At 36.2% G+C, this 19,191-nt stretch overlaps 1 protein-coding gene across 1 annotated transcript in view; it reads left to right on the plus strand.

The window, feature by feature from the left end:
• Nucleotides 1–2,565: 2,565 nt before the first annotated feature.
• Nucleotides 2,566–19,191, plus strand: part of ZFPM2 (zinc finger protein, FOG family member 2) — a 249,331-nt gene continuing 232,705 nt past the window's right edge. The window contains exons 1-2 of the mRNA XM_086609511.1: nucleotides 2,566–2,716; nucleotides 18,021–18,122. The gene's annotated coding sequence lies outside the window, so the exon portion shown is untranslated. The remainder of the gene's footprint in view (nucleotides 2,717–18,020; nucleotides 18,123–19,191) is intronic.

Below are 19,191 nucleotides of genomic sequence, written 5' to 3' on the forward strand. Positions count from 1 at the left end.
TTGAACACTTCCAGGGATGGGGCATCTACAACTTCTCTGGGCAACCTGTGCCAGTGCCTCACCACCCTCTGAGTGAAAAATTTCTTCCTTATATCTAATATCCTCAATCCTCTCTCTGCTGCTGTTCCTGCAGCAGTTTTTTTTTCCCCTTCTTAACTATGCTATCCCAGAGGTGCTACCACCGTCGCTGATGGGCTCAGCGTTGGCCAGCGGCAGGTCTGTCATGGAGCTGGCTGGCATTGGCTCTACCGGACACAGAGGAAGCTTCTAGCAGCTTCTCACAGTTGGTACACTTCACTTGCAGCTTCTGCAAATGAAAGTGTACCAACTGCACCTCTGTTCTTAGTTAACGTAAGGTGATTATTAGCTTGCTGATTACATGCTGGTGACCTGATCAAACGAGCTGATTTAACATCTAGAAACAGACCTAAACGTCATGTACACATGCCAACTGGGTTACTTGCAGGTATATTGCTGGTATTTATCCCTCTCTACACATCAGAAATTTACATTTCCCTAAAATAGCATATTTTTTTGTTTCATTGTAGTTTTCCTTCCTAGTTTGTTTATCCAGATGTTACCAAGGAGTACACGCCAGTAAATGGCTCTACAATGTCACATGTTAGTAAGATTATGAAATCTTAAAAGTTTTTTTTGATAGTTTGTTCAGAACCCCTTGTGCTTTCATTTTTGCCATGAAAATGGACACACGTAAGGTGTGCAAGCTGCAGCTGCAGTGCACTGCTCCAGTGTGTGCTACTGCTTTGTTCTCCATTCTGTATAGCGTGATATCCACTCTTCATTCCCTGTGCATATGTAGTTGCTGGATTTTTTCCCAACATGGCTAGAAAGTGCAATTAACAGTAATGGATACTTTGATAGTGAGAATCTTTATTTCATCAGCGATAATAATAGCCCCTTATTTTAGGAGATATATTGTTGAATGACAGCTAGTGTTGGTGAGTATGTGTCCACAAAAGTGGGTTCATTTGGTCAGATTCTCGGCTGGCACAAATAGTCCTATCTCCATGAAAGATAGTAAGCTGTATTAATTTATGGAATCCCAGCTGGGAATCTCAATCAATTTCAATAAAAAGTAACCATCATATTCCTCTGAGGGAAGAATTACACAACCTAGCCTAAAGTGAATTTTGCTGTTTTAATAAATGTAGGTAGTCACTGGTTCATAATAAATTATATAAAATTAGAGCATAGTCAATATTTGATTTCTTTTAAAAATTTATCCCTTCCTTTTCATCGAATGCAACAGAATCATTTATGCATTGTGGCTCAGCATGATAGATTATATAGGAATAGTGTATTTAATACTGGAAAACTATGATATAAATACAAATTACATTTTTTTTCATTAGCTAGCTAGCTTTCATTTCAAGGAAGAAATACTCAGTCAATTATAAATGAGGTTGTGCTTTCATTGGAGAGTGAAACATGTAATTTTTTTCAAGCCTCAACCATGTATAATGAAATCTCTCTTTTGAAATCCAGTCTTAAGATGGATTCTGAAACATACTGACATTTAATAAAATCTTAGTTAAGTTAAAATATGTTCAGTCATTTCAAATCTCTATTTAAATCTAGGGTAAAATTCTACACTTGCAAGGGAGGTGTCTTCAGCTAATAGTTACTATTAACCAATTGATTGTGAAGTGTGTGTGTGTAAGAAAGAAGACATTTTAATTTTTGATTACATACCAGTTGGTAACCTGGTGTTATGTGTTATAGATCCATCAGGCACTGGCTCTTCAGGAGGGTCTGTAGCAATAGTGTGTCTAGGTAACTAGAAGAAGAATCAAAGACCTCAGGCTGCCATTTCAAATTCAGACTCTTGCCCTGCTTCTGCAACCGACTTATTTTTCTGTAGCCCTTGGCTAGTAGTTTACCACAACAGTTGGTTGACCTCTGTGAAATGAAGTGATAGTTTGTCCATTGGGCTCCTGTCCATTGACTGGGAGTCTGTTCAAGAGTCTAGCAGATGAATGAAAGATCACAGATAATAATGAAACTCTTTTTAAACAGTCAGGTGCTGGCTGAAGCAAAATAACAGAATAAGCTAAAATTTATACTGTCAGTACCTTTATAGTAATTCACTGTCATCAGTACTGTTAACTCAAGAGATGAAGCCTGTAAAGGGAACCCGTTAAATACTGCAATTCAGCATCAAAAAGCAACGACTAACAAACAAGAGAAGGCTCTTCACTGTTTACATGGTTTTACAAATATAGCTTTGATTCCTGTTGTTAAAACTGTCTGTGCTTAATACTAGAGCCTGATGAATAATGAAAAAAAAAACATGTACCAGTATTCTTAATACATATTATTAATAACACTTTGCATATTCTGATTTGATGTTGTCAGGAATACAGTCACTTTCAATTTCAGTTTCCATAAGGTGTTATTTGTCCGATTCTAATAAATGCTGAATACAGCCATGGAAGGAAGAACTAGCAAAAGACTTCCAGTTATAGGTTCGCTAAGGTTTTATTTCACGTTGTCCTGTTAGATGGTTTTGCCACAGTGTTCCTGATTCTTTTTAAAGGGCCCCTTGAAGATGCCATTGAGGATGAAGAAGAAGAGTGCCTGTCTGAGGAAAATGATACTATCTCAAAAGACGACTTTCCATTGGAGGAAAGCTTTTCTGCAGAGTTTGAGCCTGAAAATCTGAGCTGTGAAGAAGTGGAATACTTTTGTAATAAAGGTAATAATTGTAGCCCACCTCTAGAGGGAATACTGGCCAAATTGTGTCCAATTGGTGAAAAAGATTTTTTAGTTGAAAATGTGCAAGTCTTATTAATATAGTACCTTAAAAATAGGAAAATGAATCACTTGTGGAGTTAAGTCTGGTAAGGAGTAAATATTTAAATGTGTTAGAAGATGTACTTTTCAGGGAGGTGAATCATCTTGTCTTTAATGTTTTCCTTCAAGAATGTTATTTTCTACATATTTAACTGCAGAGAACAGGCTTCAGAAGTCAATTATTATCAGATCCAAAGCTAGCAATGCAGCATGTCTGCTCACTGCTCCTTTGCCTAGGAAACATTGCTAGAAAAACAGATTGTGTCTGTAGATTCTAGGATTAAAATAGAGCTTATTATAGAACTTATTATGCATGGTAGAAAACTAGTCGTTTGTGAAAGGATAACTTTTAAAGTTGCAGATGCCTTTTTGATGCATTCGTTACTTGTAAATTATTGAAGACAGAGGTATTTGAGCATAAGCCACATCGGTTTGTTCTTACTCCGTGTTCAGTCTGCGTTTTGTGCTGTTTCCCATTCAGCTGACAGAAAAAGCACAGTATCATGTACTGTTATGTAGAACACTGATTTAACCTTCTCCTGCCAGATTTCCACTTGATTGCTCTATTGTTTGTCTTCTGCAGGTAAGGATGCCTATCAAATAGCTGGAAATGTTGTGGTGATGTTCTTCTGTTAGTCTACCACCCTCTCAGGCGTTTGGATATTGATGATTTCTCTGTCTTTCTGCTCTTTCCCAGATATTGACATACGTTTTCTCATGATAGCTTGATATGCTTCTGGTTTTGTATTATTTTCATCTGGCTTGGAAAAGTAGAGTGAATCCATTTGAACAGTCGAATGTTGTGACTGCAGAATATTAGTCTTTCCTACAGAGGCTTCAGTCATCAGTGGGGAAGGCATGAAAATGTATTTTCTACATGTCCTCTATGTAGCTTACAAACTTTTGAAAAAATAATTTATAGATTCTTGATGCTTAGTAAGCCATCCTAAGAGATCACAACAATCTAGTCCATAGTTTAGAGTTCAGCTGCTACAAATCTCACTGTGAAGTAAGACAGACCAGATTATGCATGGAAATGCTTTACAAACAGGAGGAGTTAAGTGCTATTATAACTGTGCTGTAGACAAATACAAGAGTTACTGTGCCTTCACTTGTTTACATGCCTCTCAGGCACCATTTTCCTCAGCTGAAAAAAAAGTACTGTTCCTGTTACTGGCACTGCTATGTAATTATTTAACCCACTGTTTGCATAATTGTTACACGGGCATCTTCTTGAGTTCCTTCTGTCAGCAATGGAAGACTATGTACCACTATCAGTTTGTATCAGTTTGATTTAGTTATTTCTCTGTACTTCTTGCTGCATTTCCAGGACCCACCAGTGGAAACACTGGTTTAGGTGAAACTCGGAAAAATATATGATTTTTGTTTCTTTGTTTATAGCAATCGATATGGCAAATTCTTGTTGAATTTCAAGTTATCTTGGCACTTCCCTTTAATGAACACATATTTCAGGGAAAACACTGAATCCAGGCCGTTGTATTAAACACGATCAGGAATTTAATGGGAATACATTTAAGTTTGCATCTTTATTATCATATGTTTTATTAAGGACATCTCCTGATTCTTCAAGCTGAATACCTTTTGACTCCCCAGCAGTTCTTTTTCTGAGTGCGTTGTAATTATAAAAGAATCTGAAACCTATCCACTGCAACTGCTGCAGAAGAAAAGTTGAAAAGGAAATTTCTGAGGATGAAGGGGCACATAAAACCCCTAATCTACTTCCAGCTGAGGCAGTGTGACAGAAAGTCCCACTTTGAAGTAAGTTGAGAATATCCCTGGAAAAGGATGGAATGATAGACTAGAAATGTATTGTTTTTAATTAATGTCTCTACTTCTGTTGAATGTTCTGCTTCTTCAGTGTCACATCTTAAGCGTTGCTAGCATGAGGACACGTATGTTTTTCTGAGGATAAAACCCAAGAAGACAAAACTAACCTGGAAAGCAAATAAATATCTTTTGTGCCCTTTTCTTAGTGGAAAGGTTTCTGACTGTATTATATAGTGAATACTAAAAGTGAGAGTAATTTTCATTATTTTTGTCATTAATCTGTTAATCATTCATAACCTTTTCTTTTCTTTGTAGTGCTTCAGTATTAAAATTAAAAGATGGTATGAGAAATAAGCTTTGTTTTTTTTTAAATATTTTTCTTTAACATCATGATTAAAAGCTCGAAAACAAGCTATGTACCCAATAGGTTAGAGAGCAAATAAATGCATTCTAATTTCTGTTTTGAGGGCCTCACTTTCTGATTTTTGTTTTGCTCTTTGACAGTATTGGCAGCCTGTAAACCACAGATACCTTAAAAGCAGAGAAAAATAAGTGTAGATCTGTCTTTTCTCATGCAACAGGTTTCCTTTTCCAGGAAAATATCAGAATTGGCATGGGAATCCTTTATGCTGTCTCTGCATTCTCCTCTTGCTAGCATGGACCATGAAAGGTTCTGGAAAGTAAGGGGATTTTACTGGGTATAAATATTCAACTGTCCTGGTTCCCCATTTCCCTCCCCTGGGTTTTCTTCTTAGCTGACTCCGAACAACAGGACACCTGAGGGCTTCCTGCAGGACTCAAGAGGCATGGGCAAAAAATGGCACAGCTGTTGGGGAGGAGGTGTGTGTTAGTGAGGCTTCACCCGTGGTATGTTTTTCGTATTTCCCCAGCTATGTAAAGCCAAGTATCACCTAAAACCAGAGGCTTTTAACTATGCAAACTATGCACTGAAGGCAAAAATGTGCTGAACTCACAATTTACTCAGATGAATGAAAGTAGAGGATGTACAGGTTCACAACTTGATAACTTTGGTGTTTTGACTGAGGAGATTTTCCTGTCAAACTATGCCTGATCGTATTATAAGCAGAGAGCAGTCTCTTATTGTCTAAATTGCAAACAGCTAACCTTTATAAAGCCATACTTGTCATTCCCACCCTATTAATTTGGGTTTGTGAGATTGATTCAACAGAATAGTTGCCAGAATTAGAAGGCAAAGGCAAAAACCTTTGCAAAGTGTGAAGCAAATTAATCACATTGATTGAGCTACGTGTCATTTTACAACTTCTCAGTTTTCAAAATTATGACTTTTGACTATTATTTTTCCCTTCTCCTTTTGCTCATTGATGGCTTTTACAACAAGGAATTTGGAAAATTCCACCTCACACCCCGCTTTTGCAACACTGCAAAACCACGATTAACTTTGCTACACGTGAATAATTAATTATTCCTGTGTAGTCTTCATTTACATTCAAATGTGAAGAAGTGGTCAGTGTTTAAACATGTAAGTATTACCAGCAAAAATGGAAATTAGCAACCTACTATTTATCAGGGATCAGTTTAAACTTGCAATTGTGAATTTTTAACCTTTTGGATGAAGCTTCCCATCCAAGAATGAGTATTTTAGAAGAGCCTCAGAATAGAAGGCAGTTAGAAGTTTTGATTTGTTTGCAATTTTGACAGTGAGATTAGGGGAGAAGAAGTATTTTGGAAACAGCAATAATAATAACACAGTCATAGTGGTCTTCCACTACAAAGCTGCACTGGTCTCAATCTTTGGAGCAGAAACAGAAAATTTGTTAGGAGGTAGCCTTGCTGATAATGCATTGTGTTTTGTCATTTTGTGGCCTTTGGACATGACTTTTTATGCTTAGTTACTACAAATTTCTGCACTGCAGATAAAGAGGGTATCATCTGATGATACTGTCCACAGAAAGCCTGTATTAGGCTGGAACCTCTGTTGCTGAAGATTTTTTTGGTCTCCAGATAGTGGGTATCTGGAGTCAGAGTCTGTATCAGATTAAGATTAATTGAGATTAAGTTCAGATCTAGCAGATTTGTTAGATAAACACCACTATTTCTTCTGCTAACAAAGATAGTCTGAATAAGAAAGTAGCCTGTCTCCCATGCAGAAGAGAGAGAGGCTAGATGGCTGAAAGCCTACTATAGAAGGTAGGAGATACTACCCACAGATTAACTTTTGTCTTCTATAGGTAGGAATAAGAAAATGAGGTGATGCTAACACACAAAAGAAGTGAGCTGGAGGCATGATGGAGCTCCTAAAAGCAGGTGGGCAAATCCAAGAAGGGAGCATGAACAGCGGAACAATACAAAACCTGAGAAATTGGAGGTGCTGGGACAAAAAGCAGAGTACTAAATCGAGTTCGTTTGGTCCGTGAGGTAGTTTAGCATTGGCTTTTTAATCTCTGATTGCTATCATCGTGCCTAGATACCCTCAGGAAAATAAAAAAAATGTTGTCATCTGTTACTTAGAAAGTTTGCCGTACTCATATGTAGGTGAGACTCCTCCTCTCTGTAAACAGCAAGGAAAATAGGAGCCTTGAATACTTGGTAAAGGTGGGAACTGGCTAAACAAATTACAGGTCCTTGTGACCTTCTTAGCAGAAGTGTTCAATGAGGGATTAACTTTCAAAGGAAAAGTTATCCTGAGCAATGAGGGAGATCACTTGAGATTAGCAGATAGTTAAGTGGCTGTGTTCAGAGAAGGAAAGAGACAAAGAAAAGGGAGGAAGGGCTATAATCGAGAGAAAATGTGGGGCTGTTTCCAGAAGAAAGAGGCAAATGGAGGAGTTTACATATCTGATAATTAGAGAAAGAAGGCATATCCATTTCTTGTTGCCATGCTTACCAGGATAATTTTGTTGAATTCTTCTGTTCTTTGCTTGTAGCATGGCTGTTGCGCTTGTTCCTGGTGTTGTAGGCTTCCCATAGTTACTCCATCACCAGGCAGTCTTTGCACCAGCCCTCAATGGGAGGATATTCAGTGGCCTTAACACTACTGGAGGCAGATTGGAAAGCGAATGGCTTCTGTTTCCCACTGTTAACTGTGCTTCAGTTTGTGACATAGGAAGATAATGTGGGTTACATAAGGTGGGATGAAGACTGATTGTTTCATGATGCAATGCTCTCAGGATCTGTAGCACAAACTGCTGTGTATGCCTGTAGCAAATCAGCGAGTTGATGCGTGATTGCGCTTCCTGATACATTGATTATCTTTATTTGGGGAGGAAGAGGGAGATAAGGGGAATTCAGTGCTGTCTGAAAGTCATATACAGTTCTAAGTCAGGAAGAGAACTCAGGGAATATATGGGCTGCTGCATACTGAGTGTATACCTGCTGCTGTATTCTCGTATTCTGCTTGGGCAGGAGGGGATGAGCTCACAACCTGATCCAAGTTTTCTGCTTATGTACAGTATTTTGTCACTAGCCTGCCAGACCAGCTTAGGACTGGAATTTTTTATGTTAAACCATGTGACCTGATTGTGCAGCCAGGCTTGAGATTCAGGGAAACAGCTGCAGTGTGAGTCTCCATATAAGAAAAAGCATATACAAAGCTAAGTTCTTCTGTACATTAATCTTTCCCTTCATACTTCATGTGCAAAGCTATCATGCTACCATCTATAATACCAGCCAAACTCTTAACACCCTGAAAATGATTTCTGTGTGTCTCTTTTTCCTCTGGAGAAAACACTTTGTGCGTGTATGCCTCTGTGCATCTGTGTAAATATTCTTTGCTTCTTTCATGTTAGGCATGTAATGAATTGGTTTTTTTTTTTTTTTTTAAACCAGAAACCTTTTAATCAATAATGTTTCTTTCCTTTTCAGTAATGGATTTAATGACAAATTTCTACCTCATTCGCTATATCAAGTGGAAGTAGGATCAGCATAAGGCAGCCATACCATAACCACTTTGAGCTCAATAAGGAGATCTTTACAGACAACTTTGTTCTTATTTCTTAACGGGATTAAGAAGCTCAGCGCTTTAAATTCTTGCATATAACACTGACATTTCCAGGGTGTGTTTGGACCAGAGAGTTCAAAGAGAAGGAATAAAAAAGAAAAGCCAATATGACTTTGTTTTTTACCTTGCTGGAGGAGCTGTTTGTGCAAATCGCCTATAAGCTTATTGACCTGAATCTTTGACTCCTTGTTTTCTCTGGATTTGGCTGGAGTGTAGACACTGATAGAGCACTGATAGAGGTGATTGCACAGCCCTCGGCTTTGCTTGGCACCAGACACCCCCCTCCCTGCGCCTGACATTATCTTTCCCTGGCAATAGTTCTGTTCTTCTGGAGCTCATATTCGTTTTTTTTTTTTTTTTTTTTTTTTTTTTTTTTTTTTTTTTTATTTATTTTAATTCATTATATTTTCTTTATGTAGGCTTTCCAAGTAAATGAAGGACACATTACTTCTTTTTGGTAAGCACAGACAGGAGACAGCATGGATGTGTGATGATGTATTATCATCTCCTAGAATAACGAGTCTGCGTAAGAACTCACAGTGCTACTCCTTCCAAAGACACGATTGTTACCTCTTACCCTTACACTTTTGTGCATGTTTGTCAACCTGTGTTGGATTCTCATGTTCCTCAGAGTGAGCATTTCCATAAATTTATCTGTGTCCTGTTCAGCTGAAACAATTGAATCCTGTGCATCTTCCATACTTTTTGTCAGATGCTGAATAAGGACAAAGAAACGAAGAGGGTTTTCTGATAGTAGCCTTTGAAGGGTGCTAAATCAGAATTAGATTGGATCCTGGCAGGATGAAAGGATTCCTTTTTCTTCTGAACATCAGCACTTACCTTGTGCTTTACCTCTTGTGCTTTCTTATTTTTTCCTGTTACGGGAGCTCTGAGGGCTACCTGTTTCCTTGCTAGAAGGGAAAGGAGATACCTGAAAAGGTTTGAGTGATATTTTTCACCATTCACTTGAGAGCACAGAAGAGCTTTCAGAATAACGAGTACAAGATTGTCTATCCTGTACTCTTTTTTATTTACTGCTAACTCATATGTAAACCTGTAGGGCCATATTTTCAGTCTAATTTAAGTTAGACAAGCAAACTCTTCTTTGAATCAAGAAATTAAATAATTGGTTATCAAGCAGAAAACTGTTTCTCAAAAAGAAACTAGCAAGCTGTGTTTCGAGAAGTAAATACATAGATCCAAATAGAAAACACTATTTTAACTGTACAGAATTATAAAGTGAGAGAAACACTTAAACAGCTTACTCAACCTTAAGCAGTTTATCAAAGCAACTCCAGCCTTTTCAGTCAGCACATTTTGATTTTCTTAAGAACAATGAAATTGTGAATTCTATCACCACAGCTATGAGGAAAGGGATTATTTGGTTACAGCAAGTAGTGTAATGTCCCCTTTCTAGAAAGTCACAAAACTTGAAATTGGATTGACTGAAATTTCAGCTTAAATTTGACAGAATATGAATTGCAAATTCATAAGGGTAATCTTCTTTAAAGTGTGAAATGCACAAATGACATTTCATCACACGTTCTTAGTTCATCTACTGTATGTTTATGTACTGTACATCTGTTACTAATTTTATTTATAATGAAGGTCCATTTTGCCTCTTATTTGGTGTTCTTGGCACAAAAATTCTGAATACTTTTGAAGAATTCTGAGACATTCCCTGAAAACTTGTTGTCAAGCCAGGTCCAAAAAGCAGAGTTGCTTATGGGCTGTGTACTATATAAGTCAGCAGTGGGGATGTTGGCAGTAATTTAACTCCCAAAGGGTCAGAAAAAATAAATGAAGCAAATGCCACATTTATGACATTGTTAGATAATCATTGATAAAAGAAATATTATTGCTGGATAGATTCTTGTGTATATAAGAAAAAGAAGTATTTATTTATGACTGGTAAGTCTTTTTCTTGGGTTTGACTCATGGAAGTCTAAACTGTTTTTGAAACCATCTATAATAGAGCATGTACGTGGAAACGTACCTCCAGTGATAGGAAATTGGCTGCTTTTGATACTGAAGCACCTGCAGTGTTGATTATTTCAAATAAAAGCATCAAACTGTTTACAGCGAGGTAAATTATAATGTGACTTTGTAAAAACAGATATATATTGTTACTCGTTTTGTACCAGTGTGTGAGAATCACATGAACATGGGATGTGTATGTGACAGTGTTTTCAGCTGCATGTTATAAAGTGAGATTTTCTTGGTTGGATGAAGAATTCTTGCAAGAAACATAGTATTTGTGCAGTGGAGAAGGAGCAGAATTGTTATTCAATTAAGTCAAAACAGAAGTTGCAGAAGAGTCTTCAAATTTAAGAGTTTGAAACTTGCTAGAGTGTTTTTGAAGTCATCTCTCTGTTCCACTGGAGGGTGTTTTAGAATCTCCTGGATTGTCTATTTCCATTGAAATAATTTTTGAAAACTGTACTGAGCAACGGTCTTTGTTTGGGATGTCTAAATATCTTTATTAAATGTGCTTCTTCTGCTTTTCTGATCAAGTGCTTAGAGCTATGTAAGTGTGAATCCCAGGTTGGTACTTGAATATGTCTTAACAGAGTTCTTGTATTTGAAGTTTTAATGGAGAAAAGTTGAAAAGATGCAAGATTTTTTTCTTTTTCCTTTAAATCTAGAGAAGCTTTTGGGTAGCCAGTATAGCTGAATGTACTCATTTGTAGTACTGATGCCACAAGAGTTGCTCCCTAAAAATTAGTATAAATATAAAACTCTTTTAATAGCAGAAAATTCTGGAATACAATTTAGAGAATAGTTTCACTGGTCTGCAGGAAAACATTTGAATGAGTGATCCTTGTCTTGAATGGTCTTCAAAAGCAAACAGTACGATAATGAGAACATATCAAACATTTAGAGAAAGAGGAAGGTCAGACTCAGTCTAGATGAACTTGCAGCAGAGCAGTGTCATATCCCAGGAGAAAAGTGCTGTAGCTGAAATGGTTAGAAATAATTGACACTGTTTTTTAACATGATCACTGTGTTGAAATGTCATTGTGTCAAGATGTCATTTTGTTTAACAAAGCGATGACTTTAATATGAACCAAAATGGTTTCCATACCGTTATTTTGGAGCTTGCACACATGTAGGTACTCACTGACACATGGATATCCATAGACCTTTCCTAAAAGTTAGGATAAGAGACAGTGCATTATTTCTGACATTTGCTGGGTAAATAATTTCAAGAGTGCTTAGGGCAAATAGAAACATACAGTTATTTCAAATGAGATTTATCCCAGGAGAAATTATGATTGTTAATCAGCATGACAGAAAACAATAATTGCTTGCAAAGAAGCAAAGTATTGAGATGATTAATATAATCTGAAATAAAATGCAGTGGATTAACATGTACAAGTGCTGGTTTCTTTCACGTACGTTAGCAAATCAATCATTTGAGGGCCAAGTTTTGCTCAGACTTACTGTATTTTTAGAGTGAGGTCTCTCAGTTGACTTTGGTGGGTTTAACTGAAATTATTTCTGATGCACATCAGATGAAGTGATAACAGAGTCTGCCAGTGATAGCACCAAATATCTCTCTCTCTGTGTCTGTCTCTCTGTCCTTGCAAGGTTTGTAGAATAAACCCATTTGCATGGCACTGCAGTTGTACACTGTCCTCACACTAGATGCCAAATATGGTAAAATATGGAAACATCCCTCCCATTTTTTTTAATATCTTTATGCTCAGGGTTCTATTTCCATACCAAAAGCTTATTTAAAGATTTTTTTTTGCATTATTTACATGTATTTTAGACCCTGAAATGCTGAAAACTTGCATTGCCATTTAAATTGGAGACTTCTGCTTGTTAAATATAGACATAGAATCCTTTAAAAAGAGTTAATCCACAAGAAGGACAGCTAATGTTAGATGTCATTGTTATTCTTAAGAATAGTGTGTGCTGCCAAAGGTGCATTACATTGAATGAATTAAGTACCTTGCATTTGTATTTTAATTTATGTATGGTTTGTTTCAAAGTTACATGAGTATTGCTTCTGAAGAGAGGTTCCTGGCAATGATTCTCAGCTTACAGTGTCTTTCTTAGGGTTCAAGAGCAAGATTGCCAGCGTGTGTAAGCTGCATTACTGGTCATAGGTATTGTGATAAAGCAAATAACAGAGGACATTTTTTGAATGCTAATTTATAGTTTCTGAAGCTCTGGCATCTAGTTCATATGTACAGTGTCAGAATCCTTCTTTGGCTGGATCTGGAATTACTGCCGCTGTAGGTTGTGGCAGAAAGAAGGAAAAGGCCCTGTCCTCCTTGTGCCCGAGAAAACCTGCCCCTTCACCACCAGTCGCACTGGCCCGTTAATGTATGTACAGTTCTGTATCTTGCCAAATTAAAGTCTACAGTGAGTGACTCCCCACGTCTCTCCCTCGCATCTGTTTTCTCTTTTGGCAGTACAGAATGCTACAGGCTTCGTAACAATTTATTTCCGAATTGATTTATTGTAATTGAGAAGTGATGTTTTGCTCGGAACAGCTGTATTAGGATGTTAACAATTTAAGTTTGTATTTATGCTGCCAGGAAGAATGAGCACAAACGGAATTTCAAACTTCTAATGTTCTTTTACTCTAATAGAAGCTGCCATGTGCTGTTTGTGACTGGTACAGTCCTTCACCCAAAGCTATTTTGTCTGATGATAAAACCATAAGTGTATGAAGCTTGCACATTTTTCATCTCTTTTATGACCTTATCTTTTGTGAGCGGCTTCTGTGAAGGTATCCTAACTATAGGAAGCACCTGGCAAACATATATGATATCTATGCTGTGATAAGCAGTTGTGAACAAGAAAGTAGATCTGTCAGTTCTGAACTGTTCATTGTTAGAAATACTTTGTTGATTTAGCTGATTGCAAAATACGTTATAGAGTGACTAACAGCTGCTATAACATTCCTAGTCAAGAAAGTTCAATAGTTACATTGTATGAGACTTTCTGTAAGAGACTAATATTGATAGGAACAACATGGATTAAAACAGCAGGGTTGAGACGAACTGCTAACCCATGTGCTGCTTTAAAATATCACAACTACTTGTGGTACAAGCTGATTAAGTACAAATTGGGAAGTCTTTAATTTGTTAAAAAGATTAAAGTGAAATTACTTGTTAATATTCAAGTCTCTCTCTTCCTACTTGTCAGTGTTGTCTGAGATGTTAGAATTCTCCCTGTCATGTTTCTGGTGATGTGTCTCTTTTACAGTCTTCAGATTCCCTGACCAACTGTACCACCTTGAATTACAGTGGTTTAGCGTGTTTTGCATCTATTGGATAAACACTAGAGTATTAAAAACCATATTAAAGAGCGTTGAACTGTTTTTGAAGAGCAACAGAAACAGTTAATGCTGATAAGAAATAGTAAGGTCAAGATGAAAATTCTATTCATATTACAGTACTGAATTTGTTTGAATAAGACTTTTTTTTTTTTTCACTTAGTTAAGCAGCATTTTGCGTATTCAGCACTTTATCGTAAGGCAGAGATTTGTTTCACCTAACTTTAGCTGGCTAAAGATAGGTTCCTAGCCTAAGCTATTCAGAGGATGATTCATTTCAACTATCTCAGACACCAAGAGGGGTCTCGTATCTCAGGCATCCTCAAATCTGATGAGTCACTGTGGAGTTTTCTCTCTTCCCTGTCCATAGGAGCACCTACATCAGTATCTAGATTAGCTTAACTTTCAGACATCTAAGGTTAGCGGAGATGAATTTTGCCCAAAGTGTAGTTTTAATACCAAATATAGAGAAATAGTTGAGTCCAGAAGGCTTAATTGACTCATGACAAAATGTACTATATGATGTTGTAGATTCTTGCTCATATGACTCTTTTTTTCATGCAATAATGTTCTTTTAAAGGACAGAATTCACTTACTGATCTTAGTTACCAGAAGGAAAAACTTGAACAGAAGCAGGTTTGGCTTCATTTTAGGGCCACTCTTTGGTGTTGATGGTAAAAAGTTATTTCTCCTTGAACTTAAATGCAAAATGTATATGAGCAACAAAGTGAAGAAATAAGCATGAGAGGCAACAAAAACAATGGGATTAGAAAGGAATCAACAGATTAGTAGGAAAGTGAGTGGTATATATATGGCAAAAAACATTTGACTTGGCTTGGAAGAAGGAAAAAAATAATGTCCTGGATCCAATTAAATGTCTATACTTGTAAATTGAAGAAAAATGTAATCGATTTTAAAATAAATATTAAAAAAATAGTCTTACTGAAACTGGAAAGTAGTTCATGAATGAACAAAAAGAGTAAACAATGGAAAGAAAATAAATTCTGTAAAGAAAAAAATGTCTTTGTTCTAAATAAATGTTAGCTGATAAAGTAGCATTAAGTAAGGGGGAAGAAAATAAAAAAGCTTGAGAGATGTCTTTTGTTACCAGCTCTTATGCTAAAGCCTCCTTTTGGCTTCTTAAAGTCGCAGTGTCTCCAGCACCAAATGGATTGACTTGGTTGTCCATTTTCATCTGACCTTGACGCTCAGCTGAGCCTGGGATAGGCTTGCTTGACTGATGGGTTCTGAAGTCCCCAGTAATGCAGCGTTTCTTGGTTTCACAAGCAGATTGCTTCTGTATGGACAGAGGGTAGTGTGGGGGAACAGGAGAAATCAGTGGTGTGATAGTTCAAGTGTGTAATGCATGGACTTGGTTGTTGGTGAATAATAGAAAATATCAATGAAAATAATTAAAAATACTTCTAGATGCAAAACAAAGTTTCCCTTAATGTAAATTCTACACATTTTGTTCTACTCTGTTTGCACAGGACATGCATTAATTCATCAAAACTTGATTATGAAAAACACGTAACACCATACTTCATGAAACACTGAAAAAGCAAGTTAATGAAAAGTTAAGCCATCTGCTAACATACATTTTCAGATCTTTTCTCGTCTCCCAAATACTTAATTACTGTGTGCTGTAGGTTGTATTCCTTAGCTGTAATTCTGCCCTTCTTTTGCCCTTCAGCCCAATCTTTTCACAGAAGTTTCTCCTCCTCTTTCAATGCTAATAGTTTTGTTTGTTTGATGTTCTGGTTGGTTGCATTGATTGAAAGAATGCTCAAATTTGCATGCTAACGCCAGGTTTGCATATATTATAACCTGGAAAAACTTTTATCTTTTGAAGCTAAAATTTTTCATCCTTGGGCTCTATCTAAAGGAATTCTATTATTATACTTTTTTGTTGTTGTTTTTCTGCTTTAGTCCATAAAGGATCCATTGTTTACAGTGGAAGAAAAACATTTTCTTTAGGAGAAAAATTCCTTGCAAAGAACATTTTAAGAGCTGTCTATGTTGATTACACAGCTTGAGTTAGAAATTCATAATCAGAATTGCCTTTGCTGTGAAGTACTTTCCAGCATTTTTGAGAAAATTTGAGCTGATCTTGCCAGGTTTGAACCTTGGAAAATTTTTCTTTGGGTCTCTCCAATGAGGATAAATTTGTTGGCAGCTATAAGTAGTTATGAAGGCAGAAATATGAAGGTAAAAATATCTCATAGGTTCTTCAGTCCACCCCAAGAAAACAGATCTCTATTTGATTGCTACAAAATAACTATACAAATGCTAATTCAAAATAGGGTTGTTGGTTAAAAAACCAAATAGTTGCTAAAACTACTTGTAAGAAACTTGTTAACTCCTTCATCATGTGAGTATTTAGGACTGTCTTCAGAAAGATAACTTCAGATTGAACTGAAGCATGTGAAGTTGAAATGCCTGGGTAAAATTATACAGTGTGTTTAACAGAAAAATTATACTAGATATTCATGATGTCTTTTAGCTTTAAGTGCCTATAAATACACTGGTCTATATTTTTAGTACTATGAGTACACTCAACTATATTTTTGTTATCGAAGTCTGGAATGAATACAGTATTGTGTTTGTGTGAGAAGTAGTTTACCAGGCTCTTACACTTAGGATTTGAAAAAGTGTTTGTTTTACAAATGCAAGGAAGTATGTGTTATTACAAGATGTTACATGTGCACATGAAGTTAAAACTTTATAGCATTTGTATATAATCATGTACTTGAAAACTCTGGGTCATAATCTTATCTGGTATAAATATAGCTCCAGTGATAACATATGGGGATCTGGCATGGTTTGTTGTAATCACATTTCCTTACCTATGTTGCTAATAAAAGCTTTTGTTATCATGAGTGGGGAAAAATTTACAAGTTGCTACTTAATTGTTGTGCTTTTTGCTCCTTTTTCCTCTCCTGTTGTCAAATCAACAAACAATCTGATTTTCAAATTCTAAAATACACAGCATTTGTTTTTTAGTGCTGCCACTTTTCTATGGGAAAAAAAGTTTACTTCAAGATTGCAAAAAAAAATTAACCCATAATTCAGTCCTGTTTGATTGGTGTAGTTAATTGTATAGATGTGATGTTTTTTCAATTCTTCATAGTGTCTTCAAATGCAAGATTTTCTTGGATTGATCAGTAGTAAAAAAAAAAAATAATCTGCAAATACTATAAATATTGGCCTGGATAAGCCCCTGGAGATGTCATTTAACACATTACTGTGGCCAGACTATTTTATGTTAATACCTGAACCACTCATCTTTAATGTAGTTTTTTGTAGTGGTTATTTCAAAGTATTTTTGTGTGGAGTTTGCCTAGAATCTTTGTTTGACTGAAATAACTGCACTTTCAACAAGGAGTCCTTAAAATAAAAAATTATCATCTCTAAAAATTTAACCTAATCATAATTTTCCATGTGTCTTATATACAACCTTATATTGGATACTTACTAAAGGTGGACAGATGAACTCAGGTACTTCTGGATGGTGAAAATTCTAAAATTCATCAGAAGTGTTGCATTTCTTTAGATAAAGCTTGATAGGGAGAAAATTATCATAGGGACTTGCTGGTAGATGATGACCTTTAAGGGCAAATTCCTTACATGCCAAAATACCATAGAGTAGCTCTCCATTAATTGCCTGAAAAGCCAGAATATTTAGTGGACCATATTTTTGTACTGGTAATCATTAATCCACAATGCACAAGAAACAGTTAGGTGTCAATTCAAGAAGATGCCTGACTGAAACCATATGTTCCTGGGTGTAACAAGCTGATTTCTTTCATTTGTGCATGGAAATTTCGTGACTTTTTGTGCCTTGCTTTACAGAATTAGGTGCAAGTTGTTATTCTGTTTGTTAAGCATATGGAGTAAACACTGATTTCCAAGACTTGTCTCTTCGCAGAACTGGAAGGATTGGATACTGAGGGCTTGTTTGAATCACGGAGAACTCACAAATGTTTACATGTCTAATAGGTTTTTTTTTAACATTTTCTCTCTATTTATAGATGTGCATAGGTTTTCATTTACACACATAAGCAGTTGTTTGAATATTGCAGGAGCTCTGTCTAAAAGTCACTATTGAAATATGTCAATACTGTATTTCTTTGATTGTTTATTCAGGCAATGAAGAAGGCATCCAGGAGGCAGCAGAATCTGATGGCGATGCAAGGTCAGAGAAACCAGGGCAGCTTGCTGTGGAGACTGAAGACTGGGACGGACCAGGTAGGAAAAAACAACTGAAAGCCAAGATAAATTTCTTATACTAGATTCTAATATTTTTTAATATTATTATTTTAGCAGATGTGTTATGCTTTTTATTGATTTTTAATAGATTACTTATTTTATGATCCTTTGGAGTCCGTGATATTGATGGATAAGTACTGAGATAAAATTCTTCACTAAGAAACAGCTTTGGCTATATCATTTTGTAAATTGTTCAACATAAAATGCCTTATGTGCCTGCTTGATATAAAGGGAAATGTTGCTGCTTAGAATTTTGGGATTAAAATTTATCACTAAATTCTCAGTTCCATGGTTGTATTAATGTAGAAGTTTTTCTGCTTTGTTTTCTGAGGCCAGAAGACCAACCAAATGCCTACTTTTTCAAGCTTTTTTGTGCCTACATTTAGCAACATGTCGAGCTTAACAAATAGGTGTGATATGTACTGACGTTTTCGAGGACTTTGTTTACCTGTTTTAGCTTGATAGATATCATTTAGCACACATGGTCGTTGATTTTCATTGAAAGAGAAACTCTTGAAATGCAGTCCATGAAGTGTTAGAACTCCACATTAAAACAGTAACTCACAGTAACATTTTGTATTACGCACGGTGAAGACAGTACAAGTGTAACACTTCTAAGATACAAGATGCGATGGTAACGTGGGAATACTTTCCAGGTATCTGTTCAATATAAAGATGTAAAATCTTTGTTGTATCCTAAAAGTACCCAATACAAAGGAGTAAATTGTATTTCTCAGTTAGGTAATTCTGCCGTTGAATTCAATGCAGTGTTTTCATGGGTATGAACTCTGGAATGGGCCTCAAAAATCCATTATGTTTACTGTATTTTAATAGTGCTGTTGGAAAACGTGCATCTGAAGCCAAACATACTCTCAGAATACCTGCATCTCTTATGGTAATTCTGCCTAAAAAAGATGAGCACATCAGAAAAGAGTTCCAGAAGCGTTCTATCAATAATTTATAATGCAATAATAATATTTTGTTAGAAAAAAAATCCTATATTTCAATCATATTTTCATCCTTGCTTGATTTCACAAATTACTGTATG

Source organism: Tauraco erythrolophus, chromosome 3, assembly GCF_009769465.1.
Source record: "Tauraco erythrolophus isolate bTauEry1 chromosome 3, bTauEry1.pri, whole genome shotgun sequence".
In the NCBI taxonomy this organism is placed as follows: Eukaryota; Metazoa; Chordata; class Aves; order Musophagiformes; family Musophagidae; genus Tauraco; species Tauraco erythrolophus.